Here is a 24,521-nt window from a genome sequence, read left to right as displayed (position 1 = left end):
AAAAGAGGACACTCCACGGGGCCCAGCCCCGCCCCCGCCCCAACTCCACCCCTTCCCCAAAGTCCCCGCCCCAACTCCGCCCCCTCCCCTGCTTCCCGCGAACATTTGATTCGCGGGAAGCCTGAAGCAGGCAGCAGGTAAGCTGGGGGGGTGGGGGGAGGAGGCGCAGCCCAGTCTGGCCCCCCCAACCGAGCGGCTCCCTCCGGCGGCCGGCCCCAGCATCTCCAGCCTGGCTCGGCTCGGGCCCTGGGGTGCCGGCCCCGGGCCCCGCCGGCCCCAGGCCCAGGCCCCGCCCCGGGCCCCGCCCCGGGCCCAGCGGCACTGGCCCTCCCTATTTTCCCGGACATGTTCGGCTTTTTGGGATTTCCCCCCAGACGGGGATTTGAGGCCCGAAAAGCCGGACATGTTTGGGAAAATCCGGACGTATGGTAACCCTAGTGTAAGCAGCCTTGCTGGCAATACACTAAATCTCTCAGGGTAGAAAGTTCTCACAGAAGAGAAAAAATAATAAAACCAACCTTCTTAAACCACCAATCACATTTCAGATCAAATGGCTCTAACACTACTAGTCATAGAATACTAAGGTTGGAAGGGACCTCAGGAGGTCATCTAGTCCAATCCCCTGCTCAAAGCAGGACCCATCCCCAGACAGATTTTTGCCCCAGATCCCTAAATGGCCCCCTCAAGGATTGAACTCACAGCCCTGGGTTTAACAGGCCAATGCTCAAACCACTGAGCTATCCCTCTCTGACATTAGAACAGGCCAAAGAGAGATGGTCACCCCCTCATACACCAACAAAGCACAATATCCTTTAGTGAGGAAAGTTATGGTCTATGCACAGGACTGGGAGCCAGGATCTCTGTATATAAATACTTACACAGCCTCTTTCACTGTAATATGGGAGTGGCTTACCGACATTAATGAATGTATTCTTCGAATTCTTTCCCACTGAGGTAGGAAAGCACAATTATTCCCATTTTACAGAAGAGGAAATGGAGGCACAGTCTATGGCAGAAATATTGAATATTGAATCTAGCTTTCCTGAGTCCCAGGGTCCAGTGCCTTAACCCCAAGACCATTCTTCACAAGAGCTAATCCCCTACCCCAAGCTACAAAGGCAGTGAGAGTTAAGATATTAACTTTGTATAGAATTTGCAAGAGTGCCTAAGAAGCCTAAGTCTCATTAAAATGAGATCATTTGCCTCAATTCCTCAATCCCCCTCATCAGAAAAACAGCGATAATATTTGATTATGTCACAGGGTGTTTATGAAGTGAATGTTTGGGACAGAAAATCAGTGCTAAGTCTTTTTATACAGGGCCTATCTCTGTACCTTTCCTGAGCCCTCACTTGTCAAACTCCTGGCCATGTACCCTTTGATGTGGAAACACCAGTATGCAGCACACACATGCACAGTTCTCTGCAAGTGTCATGTTCTGAGTTACACATCAGACACCACTGTTCAGTTTTATAAAACATGCTTTATGAGAAACCCCACAAGTAATAAGGTATATCTCCATATATTATATCTCATAGAACTGGAAGGGACCCCAAAAGGTCATCAAGTCCAGCCCCTGATTTTTGCCCCAGATCCCAGAGTGGCCCCTTCAAAGATTGAACTCACAACCCTGTGTTTAGCAGGCCAATGCTCAAACCACTGAGCTATCGCTCTCCCTATTTTATCCTCATGAGAAATTATAGAAGTCGGGCTGATTAGGCCTTAACTACACTGAGGGGAAACTTTAAAATACCAGCAACCAGGGGAGTGAACTGCACCATTCTATTTTGCTATTTATTGTTGTCACTTCCAATTATTTTCGTGGGGTCAGGTGCAATAAGTTGCTACTTCCATCAGGTCAGACTCTGTCTTTGGTATTTTATGACTCACAAATGCCCATTGAAAATGACAATAGCTGCTTAGACGTATCCCAACAGTCATCAGTCATGTCTCATTCTGCACTTAAATTGTCCCTGTTTCAGAACCAATGAACAAAAACAAAAGACTAATGGCTGCATTATTTTGTGTTATCAAGAGGTGACTAAAATGATGGTGATAGACACCAGTGGGTCTTGTAAAAGAGATGCAACTCCTGCTATTTCTTAGTTATGCAAGATAGCTTTTCTTTTTCTGCCTGAACTAGCTACATAAACATAATAACCAGCTCATCAACACCAGCTTCTGACAGTGCCTCATTGCCATTAATATGCAAATTAGAAGCCCACACATTGATTAAAAACATATTAGACAAAGGCTATTGGCAAAGATCTATGCACTTGTTACGAAGCTTGATTAGTGAGCAGTGGACTGTGTAGAAAGAGTATGTTTAAACTGCTTCCCTTCAAGCACCTGCACTGATTGGTATGACAAACCCATCTCTGCTATTCAGGGAAATGAGCCCCTGCTACCACATATACTAAACTAATATAAGCAAAGCCAGTAGGTACTTATTTCCAAATGAAATGCTTTCCATCTTTAGTAGTTTAAAAAAAAAAAAAAAAAGAGTGAGAGCGCTCTATATTCCCCAGCACTACCAGGGAAATGTATGGCTTTGAATGATAACAGTTACAAGACAAGTGAAAGTGTCATTCTTATAAAGGTAGGGGTGTCCTAGAGAAAATAGCTCTGTTGCACATCAGCCTTCAGAGGCAGCTTAATTAGGGATGTAGCACCAGCTTATAGATGCAGTAGGGACAATGCAAAGGAAATACTGTGGCGCTGGCTCTGATGATAGCACCCATTTGCCAAGGGGATAATGTACCACGCAACATAGGCCAGCAGCCAGACACAACGCATCTCATCAACCAGAAAAAGAAACACCTCTGAGGCAGGACAACAGGATTCCATAGTCAACCATATCAAGAACTGTGCAGAAGCCAAGCATAGGAGCACATATGGATGTTGTGACAGACTCACCATCCTGGAGCAACTCCTCGTAGCAAGTCTCAGCACTGGGACACTTCTGCCTCCTCTCATCCTCGGGCTGCTGCGGTCTGGTGATTGGGGCCTCAGGCCAGGTCCCACTAAAGTTCCCCCCCCTTTGAGGTCATCACACTCCCATACAATACTGGTCACCAACACAACACCATTCAGCCCTCCTGAGCTACTCTTCAACCCCGCTCTTCTTTCAGAGAACTGGCTACTTCACACCCCAGGAGAAATCAAACCCCCAAATGAAACTAAACAACTTTTGCTGCTCCTGCCTGCCCTGGGCTTGATGTTTTAGTCCCTCTGAGCTCATCCCAGCTGTCTGTTCCTCTTCTAGAACACCAACCCAAAGGTCTGCCTCACTGGAGCTTGGCCCCCATCTCAGTCCCACCACAGGACTAGCTCCCCCATGGGGTCTTCTAGGGAATCCTATACCCCTTCTCCCTTAGCTCACCTCCCTGCTGGCTCTCTCCTTCCACTGCTCTAAGCTCCAGCTGCATCTGGTAACTAATTGTACCTAATGCCACTCCAGGTGCAACCATGTGGGCTAATTGAGCGCTCAAGCTCCTGTTAACCCTTCCTCTGCCAGGGTGGGGTATATACACAGTATCACAAATGTTCATGGCCAAGTTAGCCTGTCAGTGCTACCCGCTCCATATTCTCTGCTCCATGTCCTTAGACAGTGCCTATGTGGAGTGGCCCCTTGGCAAGCTGCTCTGTTAGCATGCTAAGCAATGTAAGGCTGGATCCTGGTTAGTCAAAGAGGTCTGTTGTATCAAGTGCTTCTTTTGTGCAGCGCTGACAGGATCGTGGTTTGCATTATGGTGTAGGGGAAATGGCCTGGGAACTGCTACAGTGGAGGCATTTTATAGAACTCCTGAACCAAGATACAGTAATACATGGGAATGAGATTAGAAAAGCAGAGCGTTCTTCATTCTTAACAGTGCTGCAGCACCTCAAGGCCTAGCTCTTGAAGGCTAGATCAACACAAACTTCACTTTGTCAGTGTCAATGGTTCCATCATCATCTCTGTCCTGACATTCTGTCATCTGAAGGAGGAAATTAGAGTAGAACATTACCCTGCAGCCTAGAAATTGATCTTATTGCAATAATGCAAATGGGGGACACACTAGAGCAGTGATCCCCCTATTGGGGCATGGACGAACACTGGGGGAGGGGGGACTCAGCTCTGCTCCGGCCCTGCTCCCGGCTGAGGCTCCAGCCTTGGCCCCTGGCTCCCGGCCCGGCCACAGCTCTGCACCCAGCTGTGGCCCTGGCTGCTGGCCCCAACCCTGGCCTGGCTGCAGCTCCACTCCTGGCCCCAGCCCTCAGCCTTGGCTCCCGGCCTCGGCCCCACTCCCAGCCCCAGACTTGCCCATTGCCACAGCCATGGCCTCAGCTCCTGGCCTGCCCATGGCTCCAGCCCCAGCCCCGACCGCAGCCCCACTCCCAGTCGCAGCTGCCCCAGTCCCTACTATGGCCCTGCTTCTGGCCCCAGCTTCCAACTGCGGCTGGGGGTGGGGAGCACGGACAGGGGTAAGGGGGGGCACGACTTTAAAAGTTTGGGAACCACTGCACAAGAGAGAGAAACATTTACCAGCCAGCCTGTATATTGTCCTTATCTTACAACACAATGGCCCTGGATCTTCCTAGTGAAATTCTATGGGGGTGTGAGTGGACTTTCAGCGGGACTTAGCAACACAGTCGCATTTTACGAGCTGTCATCAGCTGATTCAGAATGAACCCAGAGAATGGCAGAAGACTGCTAGTTATAGCCAGAAGGGGAGACAAAAATAGATTTTTGCATACATAATTTGGAAATTATAGAATGAGGTTTTTAAGGTCAGGAGTTGCTAATTAAGTTGATGTGATGGGAAAATAAAGAAAGCAGTGCCTGAAATAGTTGTTAAAGAGAAATTAATCATAAGAAAAGAATGCCATCAGAATGTACCAAGTGCTTCGTACATCATTGTCATCGAGTTTTATCTATGAAGCCAGTTAACAAGAACGTGTATTATATCTGCTGTATGATACCTTAGCTTCAAAACACTGCAAAACAACAGCAGTGTTTTGCTTTGCTAGAGCTTTCCCTACAGTAGCCATGCCAGTGTCTAAACAGCTGTGCTAGTACATGCCACAAAGTTCTCTTACAGTGCTTCTCTAAAGGATCAAGGTTTCATCTTTTCTTATTAGACTTCTAGGTAGCTACTGGTGCTAACAATGGTCCATTTAGATTCAGATCTTCAGTAACTGCATACATGGCAAGAGATAAATGAACAAAATGACACTGAATTATTGAGATCTGTTATCTTTAAAGTATATCACATAGAACTTTAAATTGGAAAAATGCTTGGCCTTAAAAGAGATTAAATTTGCTTATATAATCTATGGAAGTTCAACATGAAAAATGCAGAGTATATTTTTTTAATGAGGGAAATAAATGTAAATGTCTTCACCCTTCAGTCTAATGTAACCTTAGGGGATGCAATTGTTTTATTGCGTTCCATTTCAAAAGGGCACTAATGTTTCTATACATAGTGTTTAAGCCTAGTGTAGGGCAGTGATCTATTTGACTCTGAAAACACAAACACATCAGAAAGTGCACAGCCTGAAAGGAAGTTCTGTAGGGATCAGTGAGTTCCCACTAGGAGATTTGTCTTTTTATGCCTCTCTTTGAAGGCCTAATAAATTCAGCAAAAGCAAGAGATTAGAAGGATTTGGAGACAAAAGCCTGATAGACTGGCCCAGGACAATACAGACAACTAAAAGGCAAATTTTGTGCTGCACTAGTTACTTCACTTTGAAACAGGCAATAAGCTGGGGAATGTGCCAGGGCATCTCGATCCCATCACAAACCTCTTGCTTTCTGGTGCACAGCAGTCTGGCCTGATGCACCAGTCACTATACAATCTTCCCACTAATCTCTGAGCCTGATTGTCCTTTACACAAAGACCACTTCACACCTCCCTGGCAGTGTAAAGGTGCAAGGCTGCCAGAGTGGCTTAAATGAGAATCAGGCCTTCTGGCTTTTGGCCAGGCCGTTTGAGCCAAGTTAATGGTCCACTCCATGCACATAAGTGCTCTTGGGGAGAAGGGTGAACAGATGCCTCTGGGAATGGCTATAAGTAGGGCCCTACCAAATTCATGCTCCATTTTGGTCAATTTCATGGTCATAGTATTTTAAAAATGGTAAATGTCATGATTTCAAATATTTAAATCTGAAATTTCAGGGTGCTGTAATTGTAGGGGTCCTGACCCAAAAAAGAGTTGTGTGTGTGTGTGGGGGGGGGGCGGGGGGGGGGTGCGGTACTGCTACCCGTACTTCTGCACTGCAGCTGGTGGTGGCGGTGCCTTCAGAGCTGGAGAGCAATGTCTACACATCTGCCTGGATTGTGAGTCTCTCTGAAAACACCAAATACTGACACTACAATGGCATGTAATGTGGTTCTTTAGGGGAAAAAACTGTTGTAATTAATTTATTGTGATTAGCTGTCAGAGATCATCAGCATCCTGACCCCCGAGTTATTGGGGATGAATTTTTCTCCATGGCAAATCGCCTGTGCAGCAAGCTGCATGGAACTTGGAGAGAGAAGCATAGGCTGGAAGCACAGTTGCCAACTTTCACAGGGTAAATAAGCACCCTGACCTTCACAATGAGCCAAAAATCAAGCTAATCCCATTTCAAAACAAGGCCGAAACAAGCCAATCCCTAAGAACCCCAACACTCTGTGTGACTAGATCCCCCCGGCGTGCAGTCTGGGACTGTGGTGGGCCTGCTGTGCACCCCTGACTCTCTCCCGCCCTTGCCCCTGCTTGCTGGGAGCCAATTAAATAAAAGGAAGCAACAAGCTACAAGCCCAAAACTAGCCAACAAACAACTCACAAGCCAATTAGGCCAAAAACAAGCCCAATTTCTGCGGGTTTTTTTACGGGTTTGGCATGTCTGGTTGGAGGTTGGAAGAGTTTGAAGGAGGCATCAGGAAATCGGTCTGTGCGCACAGGATCTCTTTGTGCCAACTGGCAGAGGGCACGGGGTGCATGAGAGTTATAGGGATCACCTGGGTCTGGGATCTACATACTAGTTTGCCCAGGAATGTCATGTAAGGTCTCTAATGAAAGCCTGTGTCACACTGGTCATCATAATCATTGCAAGATGTATGTATGGAGAATGTGTGAGGAGTTATGCATATATCCCCAAAATTTGTTCTCTAGGTCTGTGAGTTAAGGCAGGTCACCAAGAGTTGATCCACATATAAGGCAGGGAGAAGAGATGCATCTCTCTTTCTGGCTGGTTGTGTACAAATTGAGTATTGTATGGTTCACAATGGATGCCCATTTACAGTCTGAGCAAAATGCCAATCCATGGATTGCAGACTGCAGGAAAAATACAAACATAACAGCGGTTACCCTGTTTAGGAAAAAGACAGTGAACTTTTGGAACTATATCTGGGATGCAGACGAACCCCCACTTATCCATCCTCAAGGGGAGACAAGTTGCCAGCAAGCCTGGGCTCAGGAAAGAAGGGTCTCCGCCATCCTGGTTGAAAAACACGGTGGGAAAGACTTTGGGATAAGCAGGGACCTTCTTAGACAAGAGGGCGTCTTGTTAGTTGAGTTTTATTATATAGGTAACCCTTTGGTTCCAATACGCCTGTTTGCAATCACATGACTCTCTATCCTTTGTTAAATACACTTATATTTGTTATTAGAGAAAACAAGTATAAGTGCTGTGTGTTCAACAGAGCTGTGTTCTAAGGGGTAACTACTACGCTGTGGGGCACTGGTCTTTTGGGAACAGCAGGCCTGGTATTTCTGTGTGTGTCCAGTGGATAAGAGGCTAGACAGTGCTGGGGGACGCTCAGAGGACTCAGGAGTTGGAGTGTGTCTATCACTAGCCTGCATGAGGGACAGTGAAGCTAAGGGCAGGTGATAGTGAGGTGCTTCACAGCCTGGCTGACCCTGGGAAGCGTCACAGAAGAGTTTGGAGGCGGCACCAAGAAGTCCGTCTGTGTGCACATGGCTGGAATGCTAGCTGCAGTTGTAGCACCTCTGCAGATAGTTCTTTAATAAAGAGCCAATTTAGCTTTAGAAACATGAAGTCCTCCCATGTGTTTACCCAGAACACAGTACATGAAACATCCCTGTAAACATGAAACCACACAACGAGCAGCCCACTCATCTTTGAACACTCCTCCCTCAACCATATGAACGCTATTAATGCTGGAGCATGAATTAATTACGTAGGGGTTGCTCTGAATTTTTACTATCCCCAGAGAATAATTTGCTTCTGCAATGCACCCAGCCCTTTCCCTTTGCAGGACGGTTTCACGTCTGCAGTTCACTGAACCCTCAGTGGCCTATGTCCCACTGAGAAAAGGTTCCTGCCAACTTTTGTCTTGCATTGGTCAGTGTAACCAGATGCAGCCACATCCGCAGCCATGCTCTGAAATCTTTCTGATTAGAAACAGGTAAGCAGGGCCGGTGCAAGGATGTTTCGCGCCCTAGGCGAAACTTCCACCTTGCGCCCTCCCCTCTCCCCGAGCCCTGCGGCAGCTCCCCGCCCCCCTCACCCTGAGGCTCCCCCCCTGTGGCAGCTCACCACCACCCCCCTCCGCCCTGAGGCGCCTCCCCCGTGGCAGCTCCCCCCCCGCTCGGGGAGCCGTGCGGCAGCTCCCCACCCCAACTCACCTCTGCTCCGCCCCCTCCCCGAGCCCTGCGGCAGCTCCCCACCCCCCCTCCGCCCTGAGGCACCCCCCCCGCAACAGCTCCCCACCCCCCTCTGCCCTGAGGCACCCCCCCCCGTGGCAGCTCCCCCCCCCGCCTGGGGAGCCGTGCGGCAGCTCCCCACCCCCCTCTGCCCTGAGGCACACCCCCCCCCGTGGCAGCTCCCGCCCCCCCCCACCTGGGGAGCCATGCGGCAGCTCCCTGCCCCAGCTCACCTCTGCTCCGCCTCCTCCCTGAGCACGCCGTCGCTGCTCCACTTCTCCCGCCTCCCAGGCTTGCGGCGCCAATCAGCTGTTTGGCACCGCAAGCCTGGGAGGGAGAGAAGCAGAGCGGGGCAGCATACTCAGGGGAGGAGGTGGAGCAGAGGTGAGCTGGGGCGGGGAGTTCCCCTGCGTGCCGCCCCCGCCCCCTTACTTGCTGCAGGCGGCCCTCCCCGCACCCGCTGCCCCAGCTCCCTCCACCTAAATGCCGCCGACGACTGGGGTGGCCGAAGATCCAGCCGCCGCGGTCGCCGCCGAAGAAAATGCTGCCCCCCAAATGCTAGCGCCCTAGGCAACCGCCTAGGTCGCCTAATAGATTGCACCAGCCCTGCAGGTAAGACCCTTATGAATTATATGTTTTATGTCATTTCTTTAAAACAGTTAGTTTAGATAAATCTTAAAATGAACAGTTCTGAAAGCAGTTCTTCAATGTCACCCTTCCTAGGTATGAGCTGCAAGTTGGCTAAAGAAACAGGACCATTTGACTAGAAGAACCACCTAATGCTGAAAAAACTCAGTCGCCTGTTCTCACCAGCTTCCCTCAACTCCACTGCCCCAGTGAGCACAGTTGTTGCAGGAGGCCTTGCTCTTAGAGTGAGATGTGTTCTTTAAGGAGGCTTAAAAGCCCATAGGCTTGAAATTAGGTGAAGGTTTCTAACCACCAGAGGAGTGAAGTTCAGGAACAACATTCCAAGGGGAGCAGTGGGGGCAAAAAACCTAACTGGCTTCAAGACTGAGCTTGGTAAGTTTATGGAGGGGAGGGGATGGTGGGACTGCCTACAATGGCATGTAACCAATTTGCGACTGCTAGCAGCAAATATCTCCAATGGCCGGTGATGGGACACTACAAGGGGAGGGCTCTGAGTTACTACAGAGAATTCTTTCCTGATGTCTGGCTGATGGGTCTTGCCCACATGCTCAGGGTCCAGCTGACTGCCATATTCGTGGTCGGGAAGGAATTTCCCCCCAGATCAGATTGGCAGAGACCTTCCTTTTCAGTGTGGGGCATGTGTCACTTGCAGGTTTAAACTAGAATAAACGATGGAGTCTCTGTAACTTGAAGTCTTTAAATCATGATTTGAGGACTTCAGTAACTCAGCTAGAGGTTAGGGAGGAGGTGGGTGACGTTCTGTGGCCAGCATTGTGCAGGAGGTCAGATTAGATGATCATGATGGTCCCTTCTGGCCTTAAAGTCTATGAGTCTATAGGGGATTAGGCCCAAGACTTTGAAGCTCATCTCCTACTGTCCCAGCACTCCCAAAACAATCTGTTTATGGCTGTTTGTGTTGCTAAGCATGCATTCTGCTCCATCCAAGCCAACTACAGCTTTTCACTGACACAGTGAATTGCAGTAGTTTAGCCAAGCCTGGAGTGATGAATGTGTTTATCACTGTGGCCAGATCCTCCTGGCCAGCCGCAGAGCAGTAACTAGGACTATCCAGGTGTACAGGGGCAATAAGGAGTCTAAGGTTGCAGTCTAGCTTGACAACGAGGGGTCAGACGCCCCTCAGAGGAAAGAACAATGCAGCACGGTAATATTTCCCTCTTCTCACTGACACATGATCCATTTGGCTCCTGCTGTTCATCCCTGCACTGGGGCAGCAGGAGATGGCTCTGCCTGCATCAGATGTGAAGGAGACGCAGAGCTGCTGCCAGCTGTTGTTTCAGGGTCTCTCTCAGTGGTTTTACTTAGACTTTATACAGCGACTGTCACCAGTGCCTAAGCCTCCTCTCCTCCCCGCTCTCCTCTCCCTCTCCTCTCCTCCCTGCTCTTCAGCACCTTAGATAGAGACTTATAATGGGCATCTGCCCTGCCACACGCAGTGATCTGGCATGTGGAGTTCCACAGCTCCCAGAAACTGGCCTGGGCTAGTTCAGGGCCATTCTCTGGGCCCTGATGGGTCTGTGGGGCATCTCTGAGGGATGGAGAGGAGACTGCCCACTGGCACAGGCAATAACATCCCTGTACCATAGCCAGCATTCAAAACAACAGGAAGGGCCCTTCACAACAGCAAAGGTGAGGATGGTTCTCGGCTAGTTTTTAGATTACCTTGCTCAGGAAGAGGGAATTAGACACCGGTCGGAGGCACTGGCTGCGGCAAGTGATGGGTTTTGGTCCATTGGTCAGACTACTCCGTATTGAGAGGCACATGTAAATTTGCATCCCCATGTGCAATTCAGGCATGTATATGTGGGAAAGGCTGCAACTTCCTTGGGCTGTCATGGTGATAAATGCTGTGGGGCAAGGACTGTCTCTGCGTGGGCATACAGTGCCTAGCACAGGGTAGTCCCAACTTCCATTGGAGTCTAAGTACTACTGCTACTGAACTAATAACAACCTGTGCATCACATACCATTTAACTTTTACCAACATGTACATACCTAGCCCATCCCTACAGTTGCCTAGGAAATCCTATTTAAAACATGTAAAGCGAAAGCAGCATCAGTTAGTGAAGAGGTCAAAGCACTGAAGAGACTGACTTCTTCATGACAACACACTGTGCTAGCACCTCCTTCCTTCTATGATATGAGGGAATGAGGCTCGTTTGTGACTTAGATGTTGAGGTTTTCACACCAGGTGGAGCCCTGCGTTAGTACACTGAGGCTTTCCCAATTATTACTCCTACCTGAACACCCAGGAGAGAGATTCATCTAACGTCTACTTGCTGTTAAATCGTATTTTCCTCCACCAGACATTTCCCCATCTAATATAAACAAAGTGATGAAAGAAAAATCAGTTCCAGAAAGACTGTAATTAAGAAGTACTTGTAACTTATTTCGTCTGTCCATTTCATTGGCAGTATACATTCTGCAGCTATCGAACAGTGCATGCATTTCAGGCAAAGAACTGAATACCCCCTCTGCACAGGTAATGACAGCTGTGTATGAGCGGTGTGATGATGGAAATGTTTGTGCCCAGCTGCAATCAAGAGTTATTTGAGCAAAGCTATTGTGCTCTCTTGCAGTCAGTCTTTGATTTTACTCACCTCACTCCAGGAGACGAGAGGACTTATTAAAAGCATTTGTGCTAATTATAAACAAGCAAGGTCATGTATCTCTCTCGCTCTCCTTTATTAGCTTTTAACAAAACTAAATATAGGCCATTTGTAAAGGGTGAGATTTTCAAAGTGGACAAAGGCATTTAGAGACAACTCACTAAATTTTAAAGTGAATTGTGTCTAAATCCCCTAGTCAACTTTGAATATCTCAGCTAAAAAGTCTGTGATTTGAAGGGGATGGTCCCCCTGACCTTTCAATTTCTATTTTTATTTACTGAGACATGAATGTAGCCACTACTGACTCTTTTTTTCTATTTGTCAAGCCAGTTACTCCAACTATTAATTGAAGGAACCTTAATAAATCTGTTTAAATGCTAAGTAAAAATAGTGGTAAATCCCCCCCCAAAATATTGGAGCTTTTCCATTAAGTAGAGCATTTTGCCACCAGATTTCATTTGAATTATGCCAAAGAACTTTATAATTCAGATAGCAACCTGACTTCTTTGCCTGGAAGGGGTCTATTTAGTCTTCATTGCTGGCAGGAGAAACTCTGCAGGATTCCACAGAGCAGCATCTATTATTGATCTTAATCCTAATTTAGGAGATATCACCTCACTTCTCTCCCACAGTATTGAAAGAAAATGCTCATGTAAAAATGAAACTGGTGAGTTTTGACTTTTAATTTTTTTTGCAAGAGAAAGAAAAAATTTCCACGGGTACACGTTAGCTTGTTTTCATCATAAGGGCAAAACAGGTGGCAATATGGTGGGGTGTTTGCAATTCTGGGTGAGAGAATCCAAAAGCCAGAGATACGATAAAATATTACTGGCAAGAGATAAAGCTAAAGAGCTCCTTCCCCGTATAATCACTTTTTTGAGGAGCATGAAGGAGAAGCTGCAACAGAAATCACTACGTGCCCTGTGCTTGGCTGTGGTTAGATCTAAGACTCCAAAGAGAAAGCAGAAGCTAAACCACCTTCCTAATCACAAAAAGTCTATGTTAAAAGTAGATTAAGACCTATTTCTTTCCCTTTGTAGCTCAGCTGGAGCCATAGGACCCATGCCCCTGAAATGCATGCCTTGCTTCAGCCCACGAACTAGATTCATAGATTCCAAGGCCAAGAAGGGACCATTGTGATCTAGATTTGGGAATAGGATTGCCTCTAGAGATGGAATCCTGGAGATATAAGCACCTGCTTGACCTCGTAAGACAAGAAGACATTCATTTCAGCAAAGCCGGACAGTAGCATCTAGTAGATTTACTACTTATTATCGCCTCATGATTTAATAATAACCAATTGTTGAGCCTGAGTCTTACATTTGTCAAGAATAAGGTTTAGTACATGGTTTACAATGAAACTGACTCGATCTCACATATCCATTATCCAACGCCTCAGCCACTGTAAAAACCATTGTGTACTACTATCTTCCCCTTGAGAGAGGTATAAATCAGAGGTAGTGAGCAGCACCTAATGCATCCATTACTGGTTTTTTTGTTGATAAATTCACTATCACATAACAAATAAATAAAATTAACACTAGCATTTCAGTGCTATTAATAAAAAAATTAATGAAGTTAGCCTCTGAACTGCAGTTTTCCAGGTAATTACCCAAATGTAAATGTAAAATGCTTGACAAGAACACCATGCTGCCTAGCACCTAAGTGCCAGGAGCAATGCCTTATTTGTTTGTTTTATTAAGTTGTAGCCAGGTGGACAGAGATTAATGACCTGTACATGATTTAATTGCCTCTCTATCATACACACAAATCTGCAGGGCATTGTGGTGACCTGTGGATTCAATTAAAAGTATCCCTGATCCTGTTTCAGGCTAATTTCCAGTAGCTGCAGGCCAGTGTCCTTGCAGTGTCCATTTGCACTTTGCTGTGACTTCTCCTGGTAAAGGAACTGATGAGTCACTGTTCACTTCGAAGGTGTGAAGCAGCCTTTAGTTGAGTGTGCACAGAAAGGAAATGTCAAAGCCTATTATTCAGGAGGCAGCAGAAAGCAAGGACAGAAGCAGCCCAAGGAGAATCACACTATTGCACATGCATAAAACAATCAGGAAAATTCCTCTCCAGAGAAGGTTTATTTTTATATTGGAATTCATAGGATCCCAAAGTCCTCAGAACCTTTTAAATGCAGATGCGTTTTATAGCTCATACCATCCATATTTGTTCTGCATTGTCTCTACCACCCTCTTGGAACTTGATAACATTTAGTTCAGGTCCTAAAAATGGGTTAGGTAATTAACTTGGGCTCCCTCTGCTGGCTGCATGACTTTGCCGCAGAAAAATTAAAAATAGTGCAGGATATGGCTTGCCAGTGGCTCCAGTTATTTTTGTTATCAATCTACCACCAAGTCAGTGAACAATAAACGCTTCCCCTGTGAATGAATAATCAATATCTACAAAGGGGCACCCGGATAAATGGCTTTTATCTTGGAAATTCAGATCTTTTCCTGAGCTGAACCCTCCTCCCTCCAAACCCTGTTTGCTGCCTGTAAGCGACACCAGTTCAGCATGCCCACTCTGCCAATGGGACCCATGGCAGTGGCAGGTTGTAGGCAGAAATTAGTGAATGAATATTGCACACAGTTTGAAGGGATACCACCCCAGAACACCAAAGGACCAGCCTTGAAGGGTTTAAAAATAGATGCTCCAGAACTCCTCGACAGGTATGATCCTGTTGAACTCATTTGCTTTCAATCATTGCTATGAACAGTGGATTATGTGATATAGGATAACTACTTAGGCCCAAATCCTTTGCCTAAGAGCCATTGCTAGAAATGAGGGTGAGGCGCTCTCCCCGCCTGATCTCAATAAGCAGCAGTGGAGACCCTCCACGGAATCAACTGTGTCCCAAGAGCGTAGGCCCCAATTCAGCAAAGCATTTAAGTTTGTGCTTAAGTTTCTCTCTGCTCGGCCCAGCGTGTGCTTAACTGCAAGTGTGTACCTTCCATGGGGCACAAGCACATGCTCAGTGCGGCTGAATCGGGGCCTGAATAGCAGCATGCCCCCCTCTCACCGCAGTGGGCTGCACAGACAGGCGTTGGATGAGCTGCATGGGAGTGATCCCGATGCCCCTGCCCTCACTCCCATTCGGCACTAGGCCTCTCCATGCATGGGGAAGGGGCCGGGACTTGTGCCGTGGTGTCAAGTTCCCCAGTGCAACGTGAATACGTAACCGTCTCAAAGACATGTCAGGCACTGGGGTCAAATTCAGCAAGTCTAACGGAGTCCGGAGGGAGTCTTAGTTGGCCTAATTTACACCTGTCTGTCCTTCCCACCCCTCACCTTCTTGCACCTGCTTCCCACTCCTCAGTACATGTGCCACATTAACAGAGTCCTTTATACTTCAGTAAGTGGGATTAAGTAGGTGTCAGGGGAGCATAAGGGAATCCAGCTTTCACATCGTGAACCTCACCTCTGAGCTGGGTTCCCCTTTATTTTCACAATTTTCCCTCTGTTGTCATTTACTTTCTATAGAAACACCTGGTGCACTGGGCAAAATATCTATTTTATAGAGGAAACATCAATTCACCTAATCACATTGTGCCACTAGCATGGCATAGGTGTTGTTGTTCCTTCCACTGCCCTGAAACATTCCAAACAGGCACTTTGCTTCCTAGGAACATCATGTGGATAGACTAATGTCTTTTATAGGTTAGCATTCAGCAAAGTCGATAGTGGGGGTAGCATCCATCTAGCTTCTAGGAATCAAACTTGAATGGCAGGAAAAGGATTTTATTCTTTAATTTTAGCTTTCAGTGTTCAGTGAACCATATGTATTTTTTCTGAAGACAAAGAGGAAGGGAAAAGATTCATCCATTATACATACCCCGTGATTCATTTTTTTTCTTTATATGTTGACACAAATCATGCCGAAGAAGGTGAAGAAATCATGTTTATTTCTGGTTGAAGACTGATTACATCACAATCATGGATAATTTAATAGAGCAATTTTATATTCTCAGAAGAAATCTAAGAATAAATATGAAAAAAATAAAATATTTTATTTCCACTGTCTTTGAGGATGAGTGATGTTTAGATGCTGTTTCTTAAAGTATATTTATCATACTTTAGACTGTGTGCTGAATATATTATCTTGAAAAGGTAAAAAAAAAAATCCATCCAAATATTTTAACTCACCACAAAATTAAAAAAGAAAATCCATGTATTTGTCCAAAGTGAAGATTTAGTTATACGTTAATTAATGAATCCACACAGGAAATGCTCATTGTCCAAGAAAGCATCCTTTCTATTGGTTAATAGACTCTTCTTTGCAGAAAAAATCTTGATGTTTTTTCCTTCTTTTGATTGATGGATCACTATTGATTCTTCAGGCTGTAATACAAAAAGGAAGCAGAGATAAGTTTCTTTCTTGTTTCTCCTAGTTTTTGTTTTTGCTTGTTTGCTGCTGCTGTATAAGAGTCTCTCTGTGCACCTGTTTCCATCATTAACCCATGTAACCTTGAGTACATCCTATGTACCTGACTGCTTATTCAATTATATACCATCTTGTAATTGTTCCTAGGAGACAAAGGTATAACAAGCTTCAGTGGCTAGAAGTTGAAGCTAGATAAATTTGGAGTAGAAATAAGGCACACATTTTTAACAGTGAGGGGGATTAACCATTAAAACAACTTACCAAAGGTTTGCGGTGGATTCTTCATCACAGGACACTTTTACATCAAGATTGGATGTTTTTCTAAGAGAGATGCTCTAATTCATCCACAGCTATTGACTTGTAGCAGAAATTAATTCAGAGAAGTCCTATGACCCGTGCTATGCAGCAAGTCAGAGTAGATGATCACAGTGGTTTCTTTTGGCCTTAATATCTCTGAACCTATCAATCAAACCATTACTGTAGTATCTGAGCACCTCACAAGCAGCTTTATCCTCACAAACACTTCCAGGAAGTAAAGAAATATTAGCCTCCTCATATTACGGATGGGGAATTCAGGCATAGAGCAATTAGGATCTTTGCTCATAGTCATGGAGAAAGTCTGTTTCAGAGTCTGGAGCTGAACCCACATCCCAGACCAGTGTCTTCACGGCAGCACCACCCTTCTTTTTACATACGTATTTCACTGCACCATCGGGTTAAACACAGTCACCTTCCTTTAAGTCCTCAGTATAAACCTAGAGTTTTTGCACACTAGGCAATATATTTTTGACAACTGAGAACATTTCCAGGCAGTAAAATAATATGATCTAATATTTATAATTTGTGAGATGGGCTAATGTTTACTTTTTAAAATCCAAGTAATTTCTCCATACACCAAGAAAACAAACAAAAACACAAATTGCACAAGCCATTCAGTGGTTTTCATATTTTGATCAAAGCATCAGAGGGTATCAGAGACATCTTTATTTTCACTTATATTAAAAGGGAATGGAGAGAATTTAATATTGAGGGGAAATATTACACATTTGCTTTTTATAGGCAGTGTAATTATTCAGATTATCTCTGGAAGAAGCAAAATAATGACAAATTAAAATGCCTTTGAATCCCATCTACTTTTATAATTGTTCATCTGCTATAGTTGTTATTGCTCTAAACTTCTCTGTATTTTAGTCAGTATCCTACACAAGACCAAAAGCACATGGAAAATTTCATCGCTATTAACAAATGTTGCAGTCATCAAGATAAAAAAAAACATTTTTAATTTGAGACAGATGTGCTGTGTAGCTCAGGTATTTAAAGATATCTCCTGAAATGTAATGGAAATCTAGCCTTAGAGAGAGAGAGAGAGAGAGAAAGAGAGAGAGAGAGATCATTCCTGAAGGATAAATGTAATTTATTCTATAGCTTTCTTAGGATGGAAGCTACTCGTAGAACAGAATAAAAACAAATACAGCATAATAAAATATCACCCCTCTACAATGCAACCACATAAAACCAAAATGATGGGGTCAAATTTAGAAGTTGTTTGCAAAAATGGATTTATAGGGCGGAAAAAAACCCCTAAAGGTTTATGGTGCTTTTTGAAAGTGCTGAGGGATGATATGAGAAGGTTTCTGTGATGGGGATGGAGTTCCACATCGTAACAAAGCGAATATACTATTGCCTGACAGCTTGAGAGGCAATGGTGAGCTCCCAAGACGGTGGTAATTTGTAAGGACAGTCAATGTGAGGTTCCAGGAACAGGATTCAAATGAAGCCAGTGCCAGGAGCTTGTAGGACTTGGAAAACCAGGAGTGCCAATTTAAAGTCAATCTGCCACTTACTTTGCTGATTCTGGACAAGACCACATGCAGTGGACCTGCCAAACATCTTATTTTTTTAAGTTTTAATTTTAAGTTTGAGGCTAACACGGGATGGGTTTGAGGCATTATCACAGGTAAAAGAAGAGAACAATCCGAATGAACTTTGGAATGAAATGACAACTGTCATGCTCAAATCTGCCAAATCACATGTTCCAAAATGTCAGCATTGGACCACACTATGGTTAACAGAAAAAGTGTTTGGACTGGCAAAAAATGATGCAGAATGACACAGAGTGACTTGAAGACTGAAGCACCTAGGAGAGAGTACAAAGATCTGAGCAGGCAGATCTGAAAGCAGACTAGACCAGACAAAAGTGAATACATCAGGGCAAAGTGTGAGGAACTTGAGAGTCACAAAAAGAGTACTACAAAAGGCAAGTATGTTCATAATGGTCAGACTTCTTATCAGAAAGTTTCCCCATATAATCAAGCATAATACAAGATCCTGATGGCAGAATCCTCACTGAAAGTGATGATATTAACCACGCTTGGACAGATTACTGTGCCAATCTGTATGCCTCATCAGAGCCACTTACAATACAGGACGACAGAAAGGAGCGCATAGAGCCAGAGTCATTAATCCTGTGAGTGGAACTGGTGTGTACTATTATGAAAACGAAGCCTGGGAAAGCACCAGCGGTAGATAACATACCAGTAGAATTGTTAAAAGAAATTAGTGACCTCAGTACTGATATCATGGAGCAGGCAACAGCAAGTGGTTTACCAGTGAGCAGGACGTGCGACATGGGTGTATTCTGTCTCCAAGCCTTTTCAGCACATACTCGGAATTTATTATATGACAAGACCTGGAAGCTTTTGACAGAGTGGAAAGAGCTGGGTTTTCCATTGGTGAACATGTCTTAACCGACCTCACATACGCCGATGACATGATGCTCTTTGCTACAACCACCGATACAAATGTTGGAGTTTGTAAAAACATGTAGTAAGGAATATGGTTGTAGCGGGGTGGTTACTCTGCTCCTGCCTGAGGGGTTTAAAACAGCCCTGGCAGAGGCAAAGGGAAAAGCTACTGGGCTGATTGGGGAAGTAGCCACAGCTGGGCCACGCCCCAATCAGGCCCCAGCTGGCCCTATATAAGAGGCTGGAAGCCAGGCATTCAGTAGTCTCTCTCTGCCTTCAGAGAGTAGAAGGGCCTGGCTGCGGGGAGCTAGACAGGGTACCTGTAGTGGAGCAGGGCTGGGAAAGGCTGAGAGGCTGGGGAGCTCCAGCCTGGATAGCCCCAGGCTGTGGCCTGGTAATAGGCCAAGGGGTACTGGGGGTTGCAGAGGGCAGCCCAGGGCTAGGCCGAGGCAGCAGGTCCAAACCCTCCTTGCCAGTGATGAGTGGCCTATACTGCAGTCTGCCCCAGAGAGCGGGGGCTAGTTGGTGACTGGCAGTGGCCTTATTCTGAGGTGAGGCAGGGATAGTGGGTGGGGGCTCCCCTGAGAGGGGAGACCCAGCGTGTGTGTGGGTATTGCCAGGGGGCAGCACCCAGAGCAAGGGGCACCGGGGTCCTGGGAGGGACATGGGGGCCAGTGCAGAGGACAAGGCGGATCACCGGCCTGCAGAGGGCGCTCCAGAGGCTAGTGAGCTAATTCCCTGGACAACCAGCAAGAAGCGCCGCAGGGGTGAGTCCGGCCCTCTTACAATGGTCTATACCTGAATGAGGTGAAAATGAAATGCATGCACACTGACATGATTAATAGGATGCAAGCAGACATCATGATGAACAGTCAAGCTGTAGAGGCAGTTGATGAATTCAATTATTTGGGATCATACATATCCAATCAAGGAGGCTGTTCCAAAGAAATCAAAAGATGACAAGAATGTCTTGCTCAGCAATGGCCTCCCTCAGGAAAGGCTGGAAAAACAATGGCATCTCAAAATGTGCAAAGGCTCAATTGGTGACAAGCTTATTTTTTTCCACAGCAACTTACAGATGTGAAACTGCACAATTGCAGGGGGAGTAAAAAATACACTTTTGCATGGCAGCCAACATATGGGAACTCTGATTGGAATGCCCCTCATCCATTTACTGCTTTTCCCCACCTCTTGTATCTTGGAATACAAGATTCTTTAGGGCAGGAGCTGTCTTTGCAACCCTTGTCTGTGCAGAATCTAGCACAATGGGATCCTAATCAGTGCCTCTAGATGCCTTCGTAATACAAATGGAATGTACTAATAATAATAGCATGGTGTAGAGGCACGCCAAGAACCTGTCTCGCAACACATCCCCTGCCCAAGGGATAGAAAATGGGGGTGGTGGTGGTGGGGAATCCTACTTCTACGTCCGGGTAAGGAGGGAAGCAACAAGACGGTGCGTGAACACTAAACTGAGGAGAAGATAATTCTGTGATGTTCAGATACGACTATGATTAGAAACATATAAGTGCAGACAGACAGAAAGCAAAGAGTCTGTCCCCTTTTTGCCAAGATGAATGCCCGGATTCTTGTGGCATCAGATATCTATCCAATTGCACAGCATCCCGCAGTGTCGGATGAAATGGACAGACAGGCATCCCGTGTCTTTGTGCCTGCAGCTAATGCCTGGAAACTACAACTACAAAGCCCAGATAACACAGGAACAGAGGAAATGGGGAGCTATTGCTATGCATTATTGTCTCAGCGCCTTCTAAGTGCACATGGCCTATGTTAGATCCTAGAGTTAGGCACATGTGTCCACCCCATCAGGCTGTAAGTATTTGTTTACACTTTCTTAAACAGAATGAAAAAAAATATGGAAATGCAATCATGGTGAAGAGTGACATTTCTCCAGGCACGATATTTAAATATTTTGATTAGCTCCGATTTCTGAATGGCAAAGCAGCTTATGTTAATAAATACCCAACTCCAATTAGACATCTGCATTCACAGTCTAAATAAAACCCACAGCCACCAAGCATGTCATTTGCTTCTCAGTGGGCTATAAATCCCCTGGGCTTTCGCAAGATGCACAATGATTAGGTGAACAGCCATGGGTAACAATCTGTCATGTGTTCATGATCTTCAGAACACTCTTGTCCAGGATGACATGGCAACTGCCAATCTCCAGTTGTTCATTTGGGCACCATCCTGCGCTCCTCATTCAGGAACAATCTCCCATTGGCTCAGTGGGAACTTTACTTTAGTAACAACTACAGGATTGGGCCCATCTTCTCTCATTTGATTTCGTCCTCTGAAGCCCTGGTTTTGGGTATGTCTACACTGCAGCCGGGGGTGTGAATTGCAGTTCATGTAGACCGACCTGCGCCAGCTGTACTCTAGCTAGCTTGTTAACAGTAGAAATGAGGACGCCATGGCTTGGTCTTCAGTGGTAGCTGTGCAAGCCCACCAGACTCCCCAGATCACGTACTCACTTGTGCCACCAGCACTGAAGCCTGCACCAAGACATCCTCAGTGCTAATTTTAACAAGCTAGCTAGAGCACAACTAGTTACTCCTAAGAGAATTCTGCAGCAAAAAATTAAAAATTCTGTGCACAGTATTTTAAAATTCTGCAAAAATCTATTTATCAATAATAAATGTGGAGGCTCCAGCATGGCAGTGGGGAGCACAGGCCACTGGCTGCACGAGACATGGACTTGGTGGTGAGGCTGCACCCACCCCTGATATAGCACAAGGGCTGGACCTGCCCCAGAAATGCCCCAGGGCCCTGCCCCTCCATGCCAGCCGCACCAGGCATGGGCAGGCAGGCAGGCAGGCTTAGCCCTGCGGGATCCCAGTGTGTGGGGGGAGAGTTCTGTGTGGGGCAATCTGGGTCTGAGTGGCTCAGTGGGAGGTCTGGGTGGGTGGGGATCTGGATGCACAGGGGCTTGTTGCAGGGTTCCAGGTGCAGGAGCAACGGGACTCTGCAGGGGACCCAGGTGAAGGTGGTTGGGGCTCAGCAGGGGATCTGGGTGTGGGGGGTTTAGCAGGGGGGTCTGGGTGCAGCTGGTTGGGAGTCTGGGTGCAGGGGACTCATCAGGGTGGGGGTTGTAGTGCCGGGGGCTCACCAGGGGGGTGGTCTGGGTGAAGTGGGATGGGAAGGGGGTCCAACTGTAGGAGGTGAGGCTCAGCAGGGTGAGGGTTGGTGTGTGGGGGGCTTGATGAGGGGGTTCTGGGTGCAGGGATTGGGTGGACAGTGGAGCAGCTCCCCATACAGTGACCCCTCCCCACATGGCTGAGGAGCAATGGGGGTGGGAGGGGCAGAGCTTTCTGTAGCCGGCGGGGGGGAGGGGTCTAGGGGTGGGTCTTACCTGGCCCAGGCTGCTCTTTCAGGGGAAGAGCAAGTCCCGTCCTTCCCAGCCCAGCCGGGACTAATAGCTGAGCAGGGTAGGAACCACCAGCTGAGGCATCCCCAGCCCCACATCCCCCCCCTCTCCCTGCAGTGATTTACCTCTCCGCCAGCTGCTCCAGGTACCCAAAACGATGCGCTCACATTACTGGGGAGGGGCACATGACCGCTCTTGAGGCTTCCCTTTGATTCCCCTTCAGAAAGTCATTTTTCTGCAGGGAAGCAAAGAAATCTGCGGGGGACATGAATTGTGCACATGCACAGTGGTGCAGAATTCCCCCAGGAGTAGCTAGTGCAGGTGTGTCTACACAAACTGCCAGTCTTACCCCTGGCTGCAACATAATGGAACCCTTTGAGAAAGGAATTATAATTATGTGGGGTGCATAAATGGCACCTAGGAATGGATAAATGACTGGTTATAAAAATACAGAGAGCATGTGAGAGCTCCAGCAGATAACAGGGAAGTTTTGCTGGTAAAAGAAAATAAACTGAAAAGAGGGAAGATGAAGTTCCTGTTCATGGAAGTTGGTGTCATTATCAGCTACATCATAAGACACTAACTACTAGGGGCTGAGGAGAATCTGATGTGTCAGCCCCTCACTACTAGGGGCTGAGGAGAATCTGATGTGTCTGCCCCTCATCACCTACAGCCAAGACACATCTCAAGCTCTCAGTACACTCAGGTAGGTATAAATCAGGACAGCTCCACAGCAGCCAATGCAGCTACACCAAATTACAACAGCTGAGGAGCTGGCCCCCAATGGTCTATTAGCTACAAATAAGATAATAAAAGAAACATAGTTTCCACCCAAGTTGTTGCTGGTTGCATCAGATCGATGTGAGGCCCAACAGAGCAGATGGAATCTGAATACAACAAATACAAGGGACAGATTTTGAAAGCCCTATTTTACTGCAAAATGGGGGTGTGTGATCTGTCTGGCAGTGAAAGCAAGATGGGAAATGCTGCAGAGACCAATGAGAGAGACAGCATTGCAACGATGGAACTGGAGCCACACGAGGGGACAGTTTCTCTATCTCAGAATCTTCTTCCTGAAGTCTAGATTCTCATTAGTATTAATAGTATTACAGTTGCACCTAGAGGCCTGCACTGAGATCAGGGTTCCCCTGTGCTAGGCACTGTACTCACACATAGCTAGAGACAGTCCCTGCCCCAAAGCGCTCATAATCTAAACAGACAAGACAGACAAAGGGTGGAGGAGAAACTGAGGCACAGAGAGGGATAGTAGCTTGCCCAAGGTCACGTGGCAGGTCAGTAACTAAGCCAGGAACAGAATCCAGGGCCCTGACACCCAATCCCCCCCCATCCTCAGATGAGGGGACTGGGGCACAGGGAGATTAAAGGTCAGATTTTTCATAAGTGCTTTGCAGCCAGAACTTCAGTTGAAGCCAAAGGGAGCTGCAGCCTGAGTAACTCACCCCAGGTCACACAGGGACACTGACAGAGCCAGGAGTCGAATCCCAGCGCAGTGCCTTAACCAAAAAAATCCTTCCTCTTGGCATGAAAGTGAATGGGACTGTGCTTGTAAGTCACTTAGCCAATGGGAGTTAGGCACTAGGTGCTTTTGAGAATCAGACCAGGAGCCTACCTGCATCTTTACGCATCTAAATACCTTTAAATTTCTGGTCCACTGGCATTTTTTAAACTCCCACCCTGCAAGCCTTATTTCTATATGCAAAACCCCTGAGAACTGATCTGGAGCTGCAACAGGGCCCATAAGTTCATTTTTCCAAGCAGAGATATTTTCAGTTGAACATGGTGATGAATGCAATCTATTTTACCTTGTTTACTGTATGTGCATGCTAATAAATAAGAAATAATTTTTACAAATTAATATGGAATGCTAAGATTTCTTCACGTCCAGAATCTGTAGGTACTGAATGATCTTACTCGCCTAACGGGGGGTTATTTTTAGAAACATTTTTATTGGCTCTTTCCAGACTATATGAAACAAACCAGAAAAGAGCCAAGAGTTTTGTCACTTACTGTTTGTCATCAACAATGAAGAGTGAGGCCAATTATTATTAGCAGGTAAATATGCCAAATGGTCT

This window comes from Emys orbicularis, chromosome 2 (assembly GCF_028017835.1).
Source record: "Emys orbicularis isolate rEmyOrb1 chromosome 2, rEmyOrb1.hap1, whole genome shotgun sequence".
In the NCBI taxonomy this organism is placed as follows: domain Eukaryota; kingdom Metazoa; phylum Chordata; order Testudines; family Emydidae; genus Emys; species Emys orbicularis.
The sequence above is the reverse complement of the archived record's forward strand: the minus strand, read 5'-3'. Positions refer to the sequence as shown.